The following is a 19,207-nucleotide window of genomic DNA, read 5'->3' as shown; positions in this document are numbered from 1 at the left end:
TCTCAACATTCAAACACCCCTTCTATGTTTCCAGACCAGCCGTAATAGGCTCCATTGCCCATGTAGCGAATCTGGACACCTAATCATGTTCTCCATGCCTGTCGTATTCCTCCCCTTCCTTCTCCTCCTGCTGCTCCCTCCTAGGAAATAATCACCACACAGTTAGTGGCTCGTCAGGAAAACCTTTCATTTTAGCTGGAAAAGTCCAGTTTTAAGGCAGTTCCACCCAGGTGTAACATACCCCAAGAAACAGAGTGGTTGTGCTTCCCTCAGCTACAGCAGGGAGTTATGCATGAAAGTCAGTGAGTTGGCAGAGACCACCTGGACAATATTCTCTTAACCCTTCCTTTGTGGTCTCCACTTGAGCTCCCTGGACAGTAGATGATTTTGAAGGCAGAAACTGTCCTGTTTGTCTTTACATTCCCAACACCCATCTCTGGACCTTGAAGAGCAGATGCTTAGGGATGGTTTGTTGAATGAATGGTTGAATGAATAACACTTCTATTTCTCTGCCTCTTTTTTTCCCTACACTCCTCTTTGCGCTTTACATAGCAGCCACACAGGATAGCTTTCATTTCATACTCTCTCTTACCGTCTGCCTCCATATACCCTTTTCCCACTATACTATGCATACATCCATCTTCAAGTTATGCTTGGACCTCCACATTTTCCAGGTACCTTCCCCAACCACTTAGACTAGTTTCTCCCAGTAGACATGCCCATAGCTCCCGTATATTCTGCTTCATAACACTCATCACCCCTGTATGTCACTACTTGTCCAAGTGTCTGTCTTTTCCACTATAAGGTAAACTGCAAGGAGGCAGTGGACCACATGCTCTACAATTATTTGTTGAATGAATAAATAAATGTCTCTTTCAAAGGCATGCATTAAGAGTAGAACCTTTCTCCCAAGAACTCTCAGCCAGATTTTCTAACCACAGAGCACGGAAGGGAACTCCAATCTACATCTCTGCCCTTCTAAAGGATAGCACACCTTGTCTCTCACCTGCCACCAGGTTTGTAATGCTTAATTCACCCACCGGGTCCCGTTGGTCCCTTGGAGGTTGGTACCTGTGTTATCTTCTATACTGTGTTTACTACAGCAGTTTTCTTTTGTTCTTTCTCTATTTTCCTTGTATTGTGTCATTTTTAGACTATTTTATTCCCTTATATTATGTTTTCTCCTGTTTTCTTCATTACTATTTAAAAGGAAGTTCCATTTTAAGAAGTCATAGCTTTAAGCAGCTGATTTATCCTAAGTCAGGAACACTAAATGTCACCCCCATCTCTACCCATCACTCCCCACCAGCTAGTGCTACAGAGCCATTTCCTGTGTCCAAAGGAGAACTTCTGGTCCAGTCCTGGGAGAGCCCCTAGACTATAAAGACTTTTCAGTAGGGTCATGAAAATTTTCCCACCAAAAGTCATTATGTCTGATCACAAAGGAGAGCAAAAGAGACATAGAGATAAGATTTGTGGTTGCCAAGGGAGTGGGGCGGGGGGGGGGGGGGTGGACTGGGAATTTGGGGTTGGTAGAGGCACACTATTACATTTAGAATGGATGGACAACAAGGGCCTAATGTATAGCACAGGGAACTATATCCAATCTCCTGGGATAAACCATAATGTAAATGACTATTAAAAAAGAATGTATATACATGTAAAACTAAGTCACTTTGCTGAACAACAGAGATTGGCACAACATTGTAGATCAATGTTATACTTCAATTAAAACAAAAACAAAAACAAAGGAGAGCAAAAGGCCAGGATTCTCTGGGCCCAGAGTGTGAATAAGTCCAGCCTCCAAATACAACCCTGCTGCCTGTGCATTCATCTGTGTTTCCCCAGAGCCAGGCTCAGAAGCCTTAGTCTCTAAAGTGTCAGAAAATGGCTGAAAAGTGGATAAATCAACAAATAATGAATGTATGAGCAAATGACCGAGAGAGTAAACGGATGGACAAATGGATGAACTAATGGGCAACTGAATAAATAAGAGGAAGGAATCAGTGAATGAACCAATGAGTAAATAAATGGATAAATAGACAGACAGGATGGGCAGAGGAATGGATGAATGAATGAGTGGAGGACAGAATAAGTGAATTAGAGGATGAGTGATGAGTGAACAAATAAATGAGTGAAGTAATAAATAAATTTGAGTGAAGCTTGTAACTCAGGCATCAACCAGGCATGAATTCCTGTCAGGAACCATAAACCAGTCAGTTCCAGAAAATGGAACTGGATACTAAAAATACAATAAAGAAATTAAAAACAAAAACCCAATACGGAAGATATTGATCAGGGCCCAGAATCAATATTCTCCTGGATAAGCCTTCAACATGGCCTCAGCCCCACTCATTGACTGTCACTGGCGCTGTAGACATTCTGAAAAAGACAGACTGAGAGAGACAGCCTGTGTGTTGAGAGTCTGTACACTTGATCAAGACAGCAGTACTTTACCCTTTACCCATAATGCTTGGTCCCCACCCCCAAAGATTCTGACTTACCTAGATTGAGGGCAGAGGACAGGGAGCAGGAGACAGGGGAAGGCAGACACTGCTTTGTTTGATCTTTTTAAAAACTCCCACAGGAATCTAAAATGCAACCAGTGTTGAGAACCACAGTTTCCACGACAAATGAAATTTTAATATGGGCACTTGGATGCAGTCATTTAGAAGCTGGTGACATCCTCATGTCACCAAAAAAAAAAAAAAAAAATTAGCCTTTCTGTTTTTCACCAAGTAATATGTGAAACTTACGACCCGGCCCCCAACAAGACTTGCTTCATTGCCTACCCTACTCACACCCTCTGAGAGGCACAGCTTGACGACGTGACTCCTCTTCCTGCACCCACACTAGGCGGATTTCCTGGAGGTGGACCGTTGGCCTAGAGGCAGAGTTCTGGGGTAGAACTCAGATGGAGTAAGGCTCAGGAAAGGGGCACAATTCCAAGAAGGAGAGAGATACATGGGTCAGAGGGTTCAAAGATATCCGGATTTCAAACTACCTGGTCATTAAGAATATACTTTTCTTACATTTGATGTAGCCACCTTGACATGGTAACATCAACATGGATGAACAAAATGTCACCTCTGTCAAAATGTCTTGCTTGGAGACAAGATGGCAGACAAGCCTTTGTGACTCAAGAAAACAACAAGATCCCTGGCAACCAACCGCCTGACCAAAAGACAAGCAAGAAATCAGGTGGAAATCAGCAAGCCAACCACTTAGAAAATAAACGCAGTGTTTTTGGTGCCTGGGAACCAGAGGCCTGGGGAGGTGCCTCTCTTCTTCAGTTGCGGGGGCTTAAGCACTGTACTTTCTGCTTCTTTCTTATCTGGGTTGCCTTCGTTTTTAGGAAAGTTCTTTTTAGAAGGCCATTCTACTATCTCCATCATGCCAAAGAGATGAAAGGAAAGGTTAGGAGGAAAATGAGAACAGAGAAAATCTTCAGATCCCTTGGGATGAACAATAGGGTTGATGCAAGGCTGGCGTAGAACGTAGGAAACTGCTTATCTATCCCCAGGTTCTCGTTTTAGCAGAAGATAAAGGAATGGGGAGGGGAGGAACCTTGGAACTTGAAATTTGCAGGAGGTAAATTCAGGATCAATAAAAGAAAGTGTGCCTTCACTCAGCAGGGAGCAAGCTTGTAGAGCTTATCATCCCAAGGGGGGATGCAGCTGGAACATAAAGAGGTTCCTCAAACTTGTAAATATATTTTGGGTTATTGAAAGAAGAGAGTCATGTTAAGTTGACATCTAGGAGAACAATCCTGTTTTCTCCTAATTTACTCTTTCGTGTCCTGGACTCAAACAAGATCCTGGACTGCAGGCACCATGGAGATGACCTAGTGTGGTGATCCAATGATCTCATGTTTGATCTGGGGTTAACAATTGCCTAGGAAACTAACTTCCTTCCTTCTCGCTTCCTTCTTATAAGTGCCAGTGACAGACTCCATCTGTTAAACACCTTCTATTTTCCAGGCACTATTACTTTACACCCACTGTTTAATTTAAATCAAGCATTCAGAGTGCACTTATTGAGTACTTCTTTGTGCTCCCCACTCTACGAGGTTCTATGGGTAGTGGAGAATTAAAAGACTCCACCAAGGTCTTTAAGGAGTCCATGATATATTTGAGAAGGCAGAATAAATATGCATCATTAATTAAACAATTGACAGATACAGGAAACCACTAGAAATGATGGATAGATACAGGAAACCACTACACATGTGAGGCATGTAAGATAAGGGACCAGTGGGGGCTGAGGACTTAGCAATCATGAGTTTAATAGAGTTATAGCAAAGTGATTTAAGAGCAAAGCCCTGGCCCCAGATGGTCCGATTTCAAATCCCAGCTGTTCCATTGACTAGCTGTGGCATTGGGGTAAGTTATTCAATCTCTCTGAACCTCAGTTTCTTTATCTGTGAAATGTGGATGCTAACAATACCTTCCCCACAGAGTTGTGGATTAAATGAATCAGGGCACCGAAGCACTTAGACCAATGCCTGGAACGTACTGAGTAATGTTCATTATCACTATGTTTATCTCTGGTAAGGGTCACCACGAGGGGAGTGGTGACCAGGAGGTACATTAAGAACTTCCTTGCCTGTCTGGCTGTGGTCAAGGTGAAGTTCAGATACCTTAAACAGTCTGCAAAGCTCCAGATGCTCTACCCTCAGCCTACTCTTAAACCTTATCTCATGCCCTTTTCCCCTGTCGTTGTGCCCTAGACACACTGCCCTTCTCTCTCTTCTGCTCCTTGAACATGAGGACGAGCTCTTTTCCACCTCAGAGTTTCACATGCGACTTCCTTCTGCCTGGAGCCTCATTCCTCCTCCGTTCTTCACATGGCTGGCTCCCTCTCATCCTACAAGTCTAGCTTAAATGTCACTTCCTCAGAAAGGCTTTCTGTTGCCATCTGTATCCGTCGGGGTCCTGGCGGGAAACAATGGCACACTCACATAAGGATAATTCAAGGAGGCTTAATAAAAGGAGTATTTATAAAGGCACAGAGAAGCTAGGAGAACAAATACCCCAACCTCATCCTCCTCTCTAATATCCTGCTGGAGATCTCCTTTGGCAGAACCCACTAGAAGCAGAGGACAAGAGAGCCCATTGACGTGGTCCATCCAGGTCAGCCTGCCAGGGCAGAGACCAGGGTAAGAAGGGTGGAGGGAGTGCCTGGAGGAACAAGAGGAAGACAGCAGGTGAGTTCCCCTTATTACCCTCAAAGTTGGAACCTTAATCTTTTTCATATCAGAGAACAATTTACTTTTAAGATTCATCTCTAGAACCATATTGGCTTTGCTTATCACTGATGTATCCATTGGGATACATCCTTGCAGACATAGTGTATAATTGGTAAATGCTTGAGACAAATTAATGAGTGAATGAAATTGTTGCTACCCACGAAGTGATACTAAAAGGTCCAAACTGTATTGTCCAAAGACGTGGGGCCATCTCCAGCTTGGGCCAGACCAGTAGCCAAGAATTTCAGTGTGCAAGAGACCCAATCGAGTGAACAGAGACGCCCTATAGGTAGAGACTAACCCTGCAGTGGCAGGACCCTAGTTCCAGGTCACTTATCCATTTTGAGCAAGACCTGAGTCAAGAGCTGAGAATAAGAGACAGAGTCCAGCCCCCAGCAGGGGGCCTGACAAGAACTAGGCAGAGGGTCCAGCACAGGTGAGAAGTGGGATGCTTGGGAAGAGAAGTGAGGCCGACTCTCTGTCGTGGCGGTGACAAACCAGCCTCCCTCCGTTCTCCACACCGCAGCCAGTGTGATTTTTCTAAATTATAAATCTGATCATGCCATTCCCCCACTGAAACACTCCCACTCACTTTCTCAAAAAAATTTTATTGCATGCCTATGATGTGCAAGCCCAACCTTCTAAAGACAGTATATATAAGTCCCTGCATATCCTGGCCCCTGCTGCCTCTCCAGCCTCATCTCACACTTCCACCTCCAATGTGCATGCGCTCTCTCGCTCTCTCTCTCCCTCTCTCTCTCTCTTTCTCTCTCTCTCTCTCTCTCTCTCTCTCTCTGTGTCTCTCTCTCCATCCAGCTTTCCAATACACTATTCCCTCTTTCCCCTCTGTATCTTTTCACATACAGTTTCCTCAACGGAAACACTCTTTACCTGTAATTCCCTTTCACCTGGCTAAATTTTGCTCATTCTTTGAGTCTCAGGTTAGACCTTGCTTCCTCTGGGAAGTCATCCCTGATCTTCTAAGGAAGAGTTAAGAGATTCCCCTTCAGGCTTTTAGGTTATCTCAGCACCCTGTACTTTCCTCATCCGAACGCTTGCCTCTCTGTATCATAGCTGCCTGCATAAGTGTCTGTCTCCCACCTAGACAATGATTTTGTGAAGGTGGGACAGAGTCTGTCTTGTCCAGCCTGGTATACCCAACACCAAGCACAGTGCCTGGCACATAATAGGTGTTCAAAATATTGCTGAATGATTGAGTGAATGGATTGATAGGTGGATGGATAGATGGATGGTACATGATTGATGTTAAGGAAAGCTTTGATTCAGCCCTGTTCAGTGGAAACTCAGCGAAACACATTGCATACTGAGACAAAATTAGACAGAAAGCACTAGTCATCCCAGGCCCACCCATTGGGTCAGACACTCTGAAAAGACTCTGATGGGATTCGCCAGGTGAGGTTTTATCCCCTGTGAGTGAGCAGGGTCAGGGAGGGCTACACTGATGTTCCTCAAGAAAGACTTTTTGAAAGAAGTGAATACTGGGATATATGTATATGTACGGCTGATTCACTTTGCTGTGCAGTAGAAGCTAGCACAACATTGTAAAACAAATACACTCCAATAAAAATTAATTTAAAAATCAGATAATACATTAAAATTTAAGAAAAGAAGAAGTGAATAGTGACACTTGAAGAAAATGATGCATGGAGGTAGTAAATACTGTCACCGCCTGCATTATGGAGCACTTATTTCATATCAGGCTCTGTGCTGAGAGCTTTATATATTTTATTTCATGTAAGTGACAGAGGTAGGATGTGAACCCAAGGAGTCTAACTCAAGGTCTACACATTTAATGGATATACTACAAAGTCTCTCAAAGCTTGGGTGGAGAGGACACAGGAAGATATCCCAAGCAGAGACATCTAACAAAGACAAAGATGGCAGTAAACAAGTCTTGGACAGGATCTGGCAGAGTATCAGCCCTGGCAGGTGTAGGGAAGCTGAGGGCAAAAGACAAGGGAAAGACTGATGCATAAGACTATCAGGCTAAAGACTTTGGCATTGGGCCCGCAGGCAATAGGATGTTGGATAGAACCATAATTACCTGGGGCTTGAAAAAGAACATTCCATGGGTGATGTGCAGGAGGGGTCAAAATGGAGGGAAAGACAGAGGACCACTTCAGAGACTTCAGGGTGACCCAGGTGACAGGTGACAAGTAACTGAACTTGGAAGGCAGCCTGGGGAAATAAAGGAGCCCTGGCAGAAGGACACAGGGGAGTATGTGGGGTAGTGAGTGGCAGTGGGCAGCCCCATTCAGTCCTGTAATTCTGTTTTTACTCTCAACACAAGCTAGTGACTCGATTCTCCTCCTGCCCCAGACCCAAAAGCTGCTTCTGTTTTCATTTGTCAACTTAAGTGGAACAAAAGTCATCAACGTCGGTTAATCACCTTGCAGCTGCATGGAGGGGTCCTTGGATCTGAAAGTCATTAGCCAGGTCTGGTTTTTGGAGTCACTGACCTCCAGTCTCTCTAGGATATGGACAGGGAACCTTAATTTAATTGACCTGATTAAAACAACAATTTCTGTGATGACTTTCATGGAAATAGGCCACTAGCAGAGAGATCTTGGTGACACATTAAAAATTCAAGTGCCTGGAGAGCTTCAACAGTCAACAGGTCCAGCACTGTGAGCTTGAACTCCCTGGCAGCTTGGCTGGCTCCCAGGGGTACTAACTCTTCTCCTAGATGTGCCGCCTTGACCAAGTGGGAACAGCCCTCCCAGTAAAAGGGTCACTTTGGAATTAGAGGTAAAGGGCAGAGCATGATGGAGACACACGGGAATGTGAAAGAGAAGATCCGAACCTTCCCCATGTTCCCTGAGTGGAGGGAACCGGCATTTACTCAAGTACACAAGCCAGAAACCTAGGGCTCCTCTCCCTCCCTGGCCCATAACACCATATGGATCACCAAGTCCTGCCTATTCTAACCCCTCAGCATCTCTCAGAGCACATACTTTCTCCATCTTTCTATCATGTCTCTCTTGGTTACTACAAAATAGCTTCCTACCCATATACTCTTATATTTTTTACTGAGCCACAGTGAATGGCTTTTGCATTTCTCCAGGGCACCAAGGCTCTGTCATTGCAACTGGAGGCCACACGTGCACTGGGCATCGCGACAGTGGGGGCAGATGGAGCCCCAGTAAGTGTCAATGTCTTCACACTTAACCCTCGAGTCCCTGTATTCATTTCCAGGAGCTGCTGTAACAAATTACCACAAATTTAGTGGCTTAAAACAATAGAAATTTATTCTGTCATAGTTATGGAGGCCACAAGTTCAAAATCAAGGTGTTGGTAGGGCCACAGACCCTCCAAAGTCTCAAGGGGAGAATCTGTCCTTGCCCCTTCCAGCTTCGGGTAGCTGTAAGCATTCCTTGGCTTGTGGCTGCATCACTCCACTCTCTGCCTCCTCCTCTTCTCTCCCCATGTCTTCTCTTCTTCTGTCTCTTACATGGACACTAGTCACTGGATTATGGCCCACCCAGATCATCCAGGATGAGCTCATCTCAAGATCCTTATTTACATCTGCAAAGATACTTTTTCCAAATAAGGTCACATTCACAGGTTCCGTGATTAAAACATGAACATATCTTTTGAGGCCTGACCAGAGAAGGGCACGATAGGGGTAACTCTTGAGCAAGAGGGTGACTAGAGACTGGATGTCTGTGTCACCTCAAAATTCACATGTGGAAACTTAATCCTCAATGTGGTAGCATTTGGATTTGGGGTCTTTGGAAAGTGAGTAGGTCGTGAAGGCAGAGTCCTCATAAATGTGATTAGTGCCCTTATAAAAGAGACCTCAGAGAGCTCTCTCAGCCCTTCTGCCACGTGAGGACACATCGAAAAGACCGCCATCCATGAACCATACACCAAATCCGTTGGCACTTTAATCTTGGACTTCCCAGCCTCCAGAACTGTGAGAAATACATTTCTGTTGTTTATAAGCCATGCAGTTTATGGTAGTTTCTTTGTTTTGGTTTGGTTTGGTTTGGTTTTTTTGGCTGTGTTCGGTCTTCATTGCTGTGCGGGGGCTACTCTTTGTTGTGATGCACAGGCTTCTCATTGCGGTGGCTTCTCTTGTTGCGGAGCACGGGCTCTAGGCATGCAGGCTTCAGTAGTTGCAACACGCGGGCTCAGTAGTTGTGGCTCGCGGGCTCTAGAGCGCAGGTTCAGTAGTTGTGGCACATGGGCTTAGTTGCTCTGCGGCATGTGGGATCTTCCCAGACCAGGGCTCGAACCCACGTCCCCTGCATTGGCAGGCAGATTCTTAATCACTGCCACCAGGGAAGCCCTGTGGTAGTTTGTTAAAGCAGCCCAAATGGACTAAGACAAGGACCTTTCTGGAAATATAAGTCACAGGTGAGGTGTGGCAGTATGACCCAGGGAAGCGCCAGGAAGGGCAAAGGTGTCAGCCCAATTGTTCTTTAAAATGCAGCCCAGTTTTGCACTGAAACGCTGACCCCCAAGGAACCCTGGAAATGACCAGAGGTCAGTCAGAGCCTGAAGCTTGAGCCTGTCCCTGCTTCCTGTGGATTTGGGATCCCTTGACACCACCTGCCCATCATCAGCCCTTGTCCTAAAAGCTCTGAGACCCCACGTCCTTAAGCCTATCTCATGAGCATAAGGAAAGGAGCTGATAGAGGGGGAAAACCATAAACTTGAGAGTCAGCAGACTGGATTTGAATCCCAACTCAGCCACTGCCTAGTTGCTTCCGTTGCCTTTGCCATAAAAGAGGGTAATGACAGCCCCCTCTCAGGGCCGTTTAGAGAATATGAAGTAGGAACACTGTACGCGGCACAAAATGGAGGTTCTAAAAACAGTCTCCCCACCACTTTCAAAGTCACCCATTCCTTCTGTCCCTATCCAGGAAAGATGGTCTTACACCTCCCCATCCTGCAAGTATCCAGTCTGATGGGGAGGCTTAAGAAGACAGATAATCGATGAGAAGGGGGAAGCTGTAATAGACTCCACTGAAGCAGCACCAAACAAGCTTGAGCGAAAACTCCTCCTCCTTTGTTCTTTACAACCAGCAATGCTGCAGCCCCTGCCATCCTGCATTAAGCAATGTTTCAACTCTCTGTCTTTCTTTATCTAATAAACGGGGCCACTGGGTGAAAGCCTGCACTCCCTTGGTACCTTACTCTGCTTTCCTCTTCCCCCCTGGTTCTTATATATGATTTCATTCACTTAATTTACTACTGCTGGACCAATAAGGGACTGTCCAGGTCATACCCTTGGTATGGAAAAAGTCTAACAAAGCTCATATCCTTCAGGTGTGACAGGTGCAAAAAATCCCAAGATCTCATGAGATGTTTGTAAGCAAAGAGACAGAAGGGGACCAGTGAAAACCAACATCACCAAATTGCGCATGAAAGTGCCCTGATGTTCCACCACCACAGCCCCATCACCCCTACCCACTGCGGTGTATTGGGAAATATCACAGTATCAGAAGATGACTGACATTAGGGAGAGTGTGCAATTCTTGGCAATGACTATAAAATATTGACTGTGGGAAGGATTTCCTGCATCTTATGTCAGTCTAAAGGGGGATCATCCCTCTTTAGACTCAAGGCTTCACGTTGCCTGCCTCCATGCAACTGGCTCTTGGACCCCACCTGGATAACAGTATTTCCCAAGTGACAGCAGGCCAGAGAGTCTTTGTCATCATTTAGCTACCCTAGTGCCTCAGGGTCCACAGTGACTGAAAGGTACCCTTGTCCAGCTGGCGCAATGCACCTTTATTGAAGGGAACTCTAGTCTGGCCCAGTGGGTCTCAACTGGGGGAAATTTTGCTCTCCCCACCCCACCCCAGGAGACTTTTGGTAACGTCTGGAGATATTCTTGATCTACATAGTTAGGGAGGTGCTAGTGGCATCTAATGGATAGAGCACCCTACAATACACAGCACAGCCCCCCACCACAAAGAAGTATCCAACCCCAAATGTCCATAGCCTGAGAGGTTGAGAAATTAGTCTAGACCCTTCACCCAGAACAATGCAGAAATGCTTCTCTGAGTCGGATCCAACTTGCTCCATCAGCACTGGTCATGCTCCAGCAATGCAGGCTTGTTGGGTGAGCTGGTTTTCCCTCCCAGCGCTGGGCCCACCCCGCTCTGCTGCCTGCAGCCCCAACCCCTCAGGGACAGCACTCACATGGCTAAGATGAAAGACTGGTGCCGCAGGCCCCCATGCCAACTCACCACTTGATTGCTTTTAATTTAATTCTGTTTGATTACAGCACATGGGAGTCGCATTGGAGAGATAAGACAGGCCCTTTATATTCTGTCTTCATTAAGAAGTTTGGATCCAGAAGCTTTTTCAAAGAGCTATGTGTCTCCTTTACTTTTGTACCATTTTTAATTGAGGAGGGCACAGAGAGATGTGAAGAGACTTCGTAAATGAAAGATGAAATGTCTGAGGCCCGTTTTAGAGGAGAAGCAGCCAGGATTGGGATCCAGTTGAGATAGCCAGGACAGGGCCAGCCTGCTGTGGCTGAAAGAGGTGTGGGAAGAGAAGCATCTCTCTTAGTCCATTACCAATAGTGCGTTAGCCCGGATCTATGGAATGACATGGCCGGGTTACTTCGCAAGGCGAGAAGAACTCTCTGGGAGGAGCTGGGAGATTGTGCAGTGGTGATAAAAGAAAGGAGATGGGGAGGATGAATCACCACAAATTATCTGTACCCATCTCTAGCTAGAGGACCATTCCAGTCACAGGGAAACCTTGCCCAACTTCTCCATGCAGATTTAATCACTCCTACCTCAGTACTCCTACAACACATACTTTATCTCTTGAGCAAAGCATCAGGTTGTATTAGTTACCTATCGCTGCATAACAAATTACCCCACAACTTAGTGGCTTAAGACAGCAAACAACACTCATTATCTCACAGTGTCTATGCATCAGGAACCTGGGTGTGGCTTAGCTCGGAGCATCTGGCTAAGTGCCTCGGGATGCTGCAGCCAAGAGGGGTAGGATGCGCCTCCAAGTCCACACACATGGCTGTTGGTAGACCTCAGAAGATCCATTTCCAAGCTCATTCCTGTGGCTATTGACAGGCCTCAGGTCCTCACTAGCTATTGGCCAGAGATATCAGTTCCTTCCCCATGAGCCTATCCATAGAGCAGGCCTCCCTCAGAGCAAGAGGTGGAGAGAGGGAGGAGGGCAGCCCAAGACGAAAGCCAGAGCCTTTCTGTAACCTGGTCACAGAAGTAACATCCCATCCCTTTTCCTGTATTTGTTAAAAGTGAGTTACTAGGTCCAGCCCGCACACAGGAGAAGAGAGTACACAAGGGTATGAACACAGGAGTCAGGGACCACGGAGGGCCACTGGAGAGGCTGCCTACTGTACATGCTGCATTGTAATAATCTGCCTCTTCTTCTGGAACAGTTGCTCCTTGAGGTCGGCACCACTGTTGACCTACCTCCGAATCGCCAACAACTAGCCCAGTGTCTGGGACATGCTGGGCATTCCAGGGGTGTTTGGTAGAGTGAACAAATGCATAAACACATGCATTCATAATTAATAAATGAATGAATGCACAAATCAACAAAATAATCATTTCTTAAACCTTACTTATACTCAGCAAACCAGTCCTCAGCAAAGAAAACTTGTTTGCCTCCAGAACGACCATAGCAGGAGTAGATATATCCAGGTCATCTAAAAATTCAATTAGATTATTTAAACATAAATTTGAAATAACAGAATGTAATCATATTTTATTCCATTGAACATGGGGCCATTACTATTCTCTCCTATTATGGTTTAATCTGCATCCACTCAAATATTTTCTCTTTGGGGACTAATGACTGATAGTAAATCAATAATGCTGGAAAAAAACCAAAGTTTTTCATTATTTTAAGCTGCCATCTGGGTGACACTAAACAGTATAGCAATGATCAGTATTCAAGCAGTTCTGTCTAGACCTAGTTAGTCTTCATGCAAGATCGATCAGCAGAGGAGCTGGAAACCAGGGAGCAGGGGTTTGAGTGGGACCAGGAGAGGCTGATATGCCTGAAGACCCAGAATATCAGGTAGAATGTGGCCAGGGCCAGAAGTTGAGCCCAGCTGAAGCTGACTGAAATAAGTCAACCCATGCCAGGGGTGCCCCAGGATCCAGAGAAGGGCTAACAAATAATCAACAGATGAACAGTTTTCCAAGCAAGTTCAGCTGCAAAAGGATTTAGGCAAAAATAAGTGCTTCAAAGGTGAGTGGAACAGGCCAATGCAAAGAACCTGGCAGGGAGTAAGGAAGATTGAGGTCCCAGAGACCAGGGCTCAGAGACAGAATCCCATACCTACAAAGATGGTCTGAACCAGGTAAGACCTCAGTGTTAGTAGGACTGGGGTACAAGGCAAGAACATAAGGTGAGGAGGGAGGAGCAAATTAAGCCCTAGATACCAGGGGTACAAAGGAGGGCTTTGGTTTGAGGATTAAGCAGAAGGCTTCTCTCCAAGATTGGACTGAGTCCTTGAGATACTGAACCCTAAATTAGAGTTCCTTCGAGTCCCCTTCCTCAGAACTGAATTGGGCCCAGGGCCTGGAGGTGGTGGGAAGGAAGATACTGGGATCTAGGGAGAGATCAAAGAACCTGTACCTTCCCATCCACCTGGTTCCCCACCTCCTGGAGGAGGGGTGTCGCTCAGCAGAGTTCAAATTCAGGGCCGCCATAGTCCCATTGAATGGGGCTTTAAAGGGGTTGTGCAAACATGGGTGTGGTCATTTCATGGATGTTCTCTCTTCTCCTATGAGAGTAGTTAAGAGGGGTACAAAGGAAACGTCCCAGGGGAAAAAGCCTTGGGTGATCTAGGCGAGCTCAGCTCTAAGCACCAAGGTAAATCCTCTCTCAATCCTTCTTCTGGTTCCACTCCCTGACTCTGAAGCTTTGGACTAATCTGTCCCCCCACTGAAATCATAGGAGCTGAGATGGGGGTCCAAGCTTTGGGCAGAAGAAAATGAAGCAGACAAAACGTTTAGGTCATTGCTGCCCACATAGCTGAGGCCGAGGTGGCCCCTCACTGCCAAGGCTGCTGACTCATGCATCACACTGGGTTTACAGCCAAGGCCCCTGGTAAGAAAGCCTTCCTGTGCACAGAACACCCTCAGGTTTTCCTGAGTTCCTAGCCTACGACCATCACACTATCGTATCTCAGTCACAATGCAGTATCACTGCTGGGAGTCAGTGAGGCCACAACTCCTGCCCAGGCATCAAGCTGGGAGCCCAGGAGGGCCCTCGGCTTGCAGAGCCCAGCCGGTTATTACAGTTCAGGTTGGAGAGACCTGCATGGGTAGTTTATGGAGACCAATGACATAGAACCTGGAATGACCATAATTTGGTGCAGATAAAGGGTAAGCCTTTTAGAAGATGTGAGAAACCACATATTGAATCCATCCTGAGGGAACTATTCCCAAGGAGTTAATTAGGATAAATCATTCCGAGTGGGTTATTTATTTATTTATTTAACAACCCTTTATTGATGTCTGCCTGTGATGTGGCAGGCACTGTGGGGAATACAAACATGCCCAAGGTATGGTCTCTGGCCTCAGAGGAGCATGTAAGCTGGCAGGGGAGACAGATGCCTACACAGTTAACACAGGGAGGAAGGAAGCAGGGGAAGGGGGTGAGCCTGTAACTAATCAGCCTTCCCATTACAATTAGAACACTTGGGCTCAGATGCCAGGGACCAATCTAGAATTCCAACTCAGTGGCAGAGTTGATAAGATGAAGCCCTCCCAGGTCTGGGGGTAGGAGACATCCTGAATTATGAAGAGCTCAAAGGCAAAGTGCACGTGGTTCTAGTGTGAATCTGATCCTTCCTGGTAGATTTCTAAGTCACATGGTCTGGTTTTGCATAGTGTGGCTAGGTCTTACTCCAGACAAGAGGTGTTATGGGTAAATTGAATGATTGAGCTACTGTAAATACCGGGTGTGGGATAGGCATGAAGGAATAGGGAGCGAAACAGAGAATATTCACTCATTAATTCAAAAATTATTTCTTGTTTTGCAATATTTAAAAGAGTTCTGAAGATGGATGGTGGTGACAGTCACACAATATGAATGTACCTAATACTACTGAACTGTACGCTTAAAAATGGTTAAGATGGTAAATTTTATGTTATGTGTATTTCCCCATGATAAGAAAAATTGAAAAAAAGAGTATTGAGTTAATTAATATGTGCACTGTGTTACATGCTGGCCCAGATAAAAACATGAATGGTACAAAACCCTTACCGTTAGGAAGCTCGCAATCTGAGGGAGAAAGGCAAGAAAAAAGTAAATCTCAGCTCAGACATCACCTCTCCCAAGAAGCCTTCCCTGATCCTCCCACACTGGGTTAGGCCTGCTCCAATTGTCCCTCAATAGTCTGTGCTGGTTTGTTTCATAATTATCTTCATTTATTCAGCAAACATTTATTAAGCTAGGCATTAGGGATATAAAAGCAAATGAGGGGCTTCCCTGGTGGCGCAGAGGTTGAGAGTCCCCCTGCCGATGCAGGAGACACGGGTTCGTGCCCCTGCCCGGGAAGATCCCACATGTCGCGGAGCGGCTGGGCCCGTGAGCCATGGCCGCTGAGCCTGCGCGTCTGGAGCCTGTGCTCCGCAACAGGAGAGGCCACAACAGTGAGAGCCTTGCATACTGCAAAGAAAAAAAAAAAAATGCAAATGAGGCTTTCAATGTAAAGGAAGAAACAAACATGCAGATGGCTAAGTATTAAAAAAAAAAAATTACTGCACTTCTCTAAACCGTAGACTGAGCTTCTACAGGCTGTTTTCAGTAAATGTTTGCTGGATGGATGGATGGATGGATGGATGAATATCTGTGGTATGGAGAAGTGAGTTACAAACTACGTGCCTGTGAATATAAACAAGGATCATTTAAACTGGGTTTCAAAAGATGAACAGGAGTCTGCATGGAGAAAGAGAAGAAAGGCACCCCGCCCAAGGACATGTGTGTGGGAAGAAGTCTGCAAGTCTGGGAAGCAGTGGAGAACTTGGTGCTGAGAGTTCTGGGAGAGACGCAGAGGGACCCTGATCAGGAAGGCCCATGTAGGCCATTCTAAGGAGCATGCAGTGTGTTGTGATGATAATCAGAGGCTGTGAGAGGTTTTTAAGCAGAAGGATGTTGCCTCGCTTTTTATTTCAGCTTGCTCACTCTGCTGTGGGTTGGAGAAAGTGAGACTGAGTCTACATAGGCTGGTACAAGGGCCCAGATAAGAGATTATCTTTACTTATGTGGTGGAAATAGAGAAATGTGGCCAAAACTAAGAAATGTTTATGAAATATTATAGATGGATTTGGCAACAAATTGGACTGGAAGGCTTATTCATTTATTCAACAAATATTTATGGAACACCCACTCTGTAGTAGGCACCATTCTAGACACTGGGAATCTAGCAATGAACAAGGGAGCCAAAGTCTTATCCCCGTAAAACTTATGGTGGGGTGAAAAAAGAATAATAAAATAAAGAAGCAAACAAAAACAAACATGATTAAAGATGTGTGAGCTTAGGGACTTCCCTGGCAGTCCAGTGCTTAAGACTTCATCTTCTAATGCAGGGGTTGCAGGTTCGATCCCTGGTCGGGGAGCTAAGATCTCACATGACTCACAGCCATGCCAAAACATCAAAACATAAAACAGAAGGAATATTGCAAAAAATTCAATAAAGACTTTTAAAAAAAAAAAGATGTGTGAGCTTGAACAAGTGAATTTTTCTGTGCCTCCGTTTCCTCATCTGCAAAATGAAGGTGTTAATAGTATCTACCTCACAGGATGGTTGTGAGGATGCAATGAGTTGATATACATAAAGGACTTCAAACTGGCCTGGCCCATAGTAGGCACTATGTAAGTATTAGCCATTATAATTAAGAAAAATAACACGGGACCCATGCATTAGAGAGAGGCTTTCATGGTGGAGGTAGGGAAAGATGATTTTGGTTAACAGGTTAAGAAATGGATTTCTGGGCTGCTATTCTTGAACTGAAACCTAAGAAAGGGATGAAGGAACCAAAATGGCTAAGTTCTATAGATCAGCTTTCCAGAGGGACATGTCCTGAGGCTGGAATGAGCTAGGAGCATCCAGGAAGTAGAGAAGAGGCCAGTGTGACCAGAGCACAGTGAACCAAGGCTAGGGGTGATGGATAAAACTAAAGAGGTCAGCAGGGACCAGATCATGAGGGCCTGCAGGGCCATGTGTTTTTATTTCAGTAGCAGCAGGAAGGAAGCCATTAGAGTGTTTTACATAGGAGAGCGATATTCTCTGATTCCTACTTTTAAAACATCATTCTGGCTGCCTGTAAAATGTTCCAAAATATGGCTCCAATTTCCTCCAATCCCTGTATACACATCCCTTTGCTGTGTGATTTGCCACTCCCCCAGCAAGAGGAGAAGCCTGTTTCCCCATCTCCCTTGAACCTGAGCTGGCTTATGACTTACTTTGATCAATGCAGTGAAATGTTTGTGAGTTCCAAAGCTAAACCTCAAAAGAAACTGTACAGTTTCCTTCCACCCTTACCATCTTGCCACCCTGTGTACTAATCGTATTTATTACTTTCTATATTTTATGAGGTCTAGTCATCTGTAGAGGGCCTTGCTGGCTGGGGAGTGACTGCCCTCCCAGGGCTGGCTAATTCCTAGACAGTAAACAACTTGTCAGTGAGCCCAACTTTCATTTATAAACCAACCAGTCCCAAGTCCATAACCCCAACCGCCTCCTTTATCTAATTCTCATACCAGACCAATATTTCCCTTGTCCTAAATCAACCAGGACCTGCTACCAGACAAGTAAAGACAGCTCCTATGCCTCAAAGCCTGCTAGAATTATTCAAACCAGCCAATCCTAAACTGTTTGCCCAGGCCGGCCTTGCTTCCCACAGAAATTCCATAAAGGCTGGGGCTGATGCCTTCCCTGCATTCCTTTCTGCCTCCTGAATGACACTGGTGTTTCTCCCTGTGGCCCTACATGGAGTGCTGTGCCTCTCACTTCTAATGAAACTGTAACTTTAAATTATTCTTTCAGGGCTTCCCTGGTGGCGCAGAGGTTGAGAGTCCGCCTGCCAATGCAGGGGACACGGGTTCGTGCCCCGGTCCGGGAGGATCCCACATGCCGTGGAGCGGCTGGGCCCATGAGCCATGGCCGCTGAGCCTGCGCGTTCGGAGACTGTGCTCCACAACGGGAGAGGCCACAACAGTGAGAGGTCCGTGTACCGCAGGAAAAAAAAAAAAAAAAAATTATTCTTTCAATGGCACTGACTTCTCCATGTCATCACCCGGTCATCTTTATAAATTAAGACTCAGGCACAAATCACCCTACCATGTGAAGAAACTCAGACTAGCCTACTGGAGGATGAGACCACATAGAGTAGAGAAAAGATGCCCCAGCTGACTGTCCCTACTCCAACCAACCCCAGCTGATCTGTCAGCTGACTGCAGTGGAATGAGTGGCCCTGGGTCAGACCAGCAAAAAAACCACCCAGCTGAGCCTGGCCCAAACTGCTGACCCACAGAATTGTGAGCAAATAAAATGATTATTGTTTTATGCCACTAAAGTTAGGGATGACTTGTTACACAGCAGTTGATAACTGATACGGTGCTCTATGGGGACAGGGCTCTATAGGAATCAGAGTAGAGGCCAATGTTAGGAGACATCGGTCCAGGCAAGAACAGACATGACTTGGCCTGGAATGGTAGCAGTGGAGATGGAGGGGAGTGGCCGGAATAAAGATATGGTTTGGAGGTAACACTTGCTGGTTAGATGTGAGTAGGAGAGGAGGAGCAGACTCAAGAAAGATGCCACGTTTTCAGCTTGAGTAATTGGGCAAACAATGGGGGTATTTACTGAGATGTGAAGAAACTGGGGGTTGGGGGGGTGTTTAGGTGTGGAGGGAGATCAGCAGTTCACTTTGGGATGGATTCAATTCGAAATATCTATTAGATAAC

At 45.7% G+C, this 19,207-nt stretch overlaps 1 pseudogene; it reads right to left on the bottom strand.

Annotated features, from left to right (window-relative positions):
- LOC115866896 (traB domain-containing protein pseudogene) overlaps positions 1-13,941 on the bottom strand; it is a 69,813-nt pseudogene extending 55,872 nt beyond the window's left edge.
- Between the last annotated feature and the right edge of the window lie 5,266 nt (positions 13,942-19,207).

Source organism: Globicephala melas, chromosome 1 (genome assembly GCF_963455315.2).
Source record: "Globicephala melas chromosome 1, mGloMel1.2, whole genome shotgun sequence".
Classification (NCBI taxonomy): domain Eukaryota; kingdom Metazoa; phylum Chordata; class Mammalia; order Artiodactyla; family Delphinidae; genus Globicephala; species Globicephala melas.
This window is presented reverse-complemented; position numbering and strand designations above follow the sequence as displayed.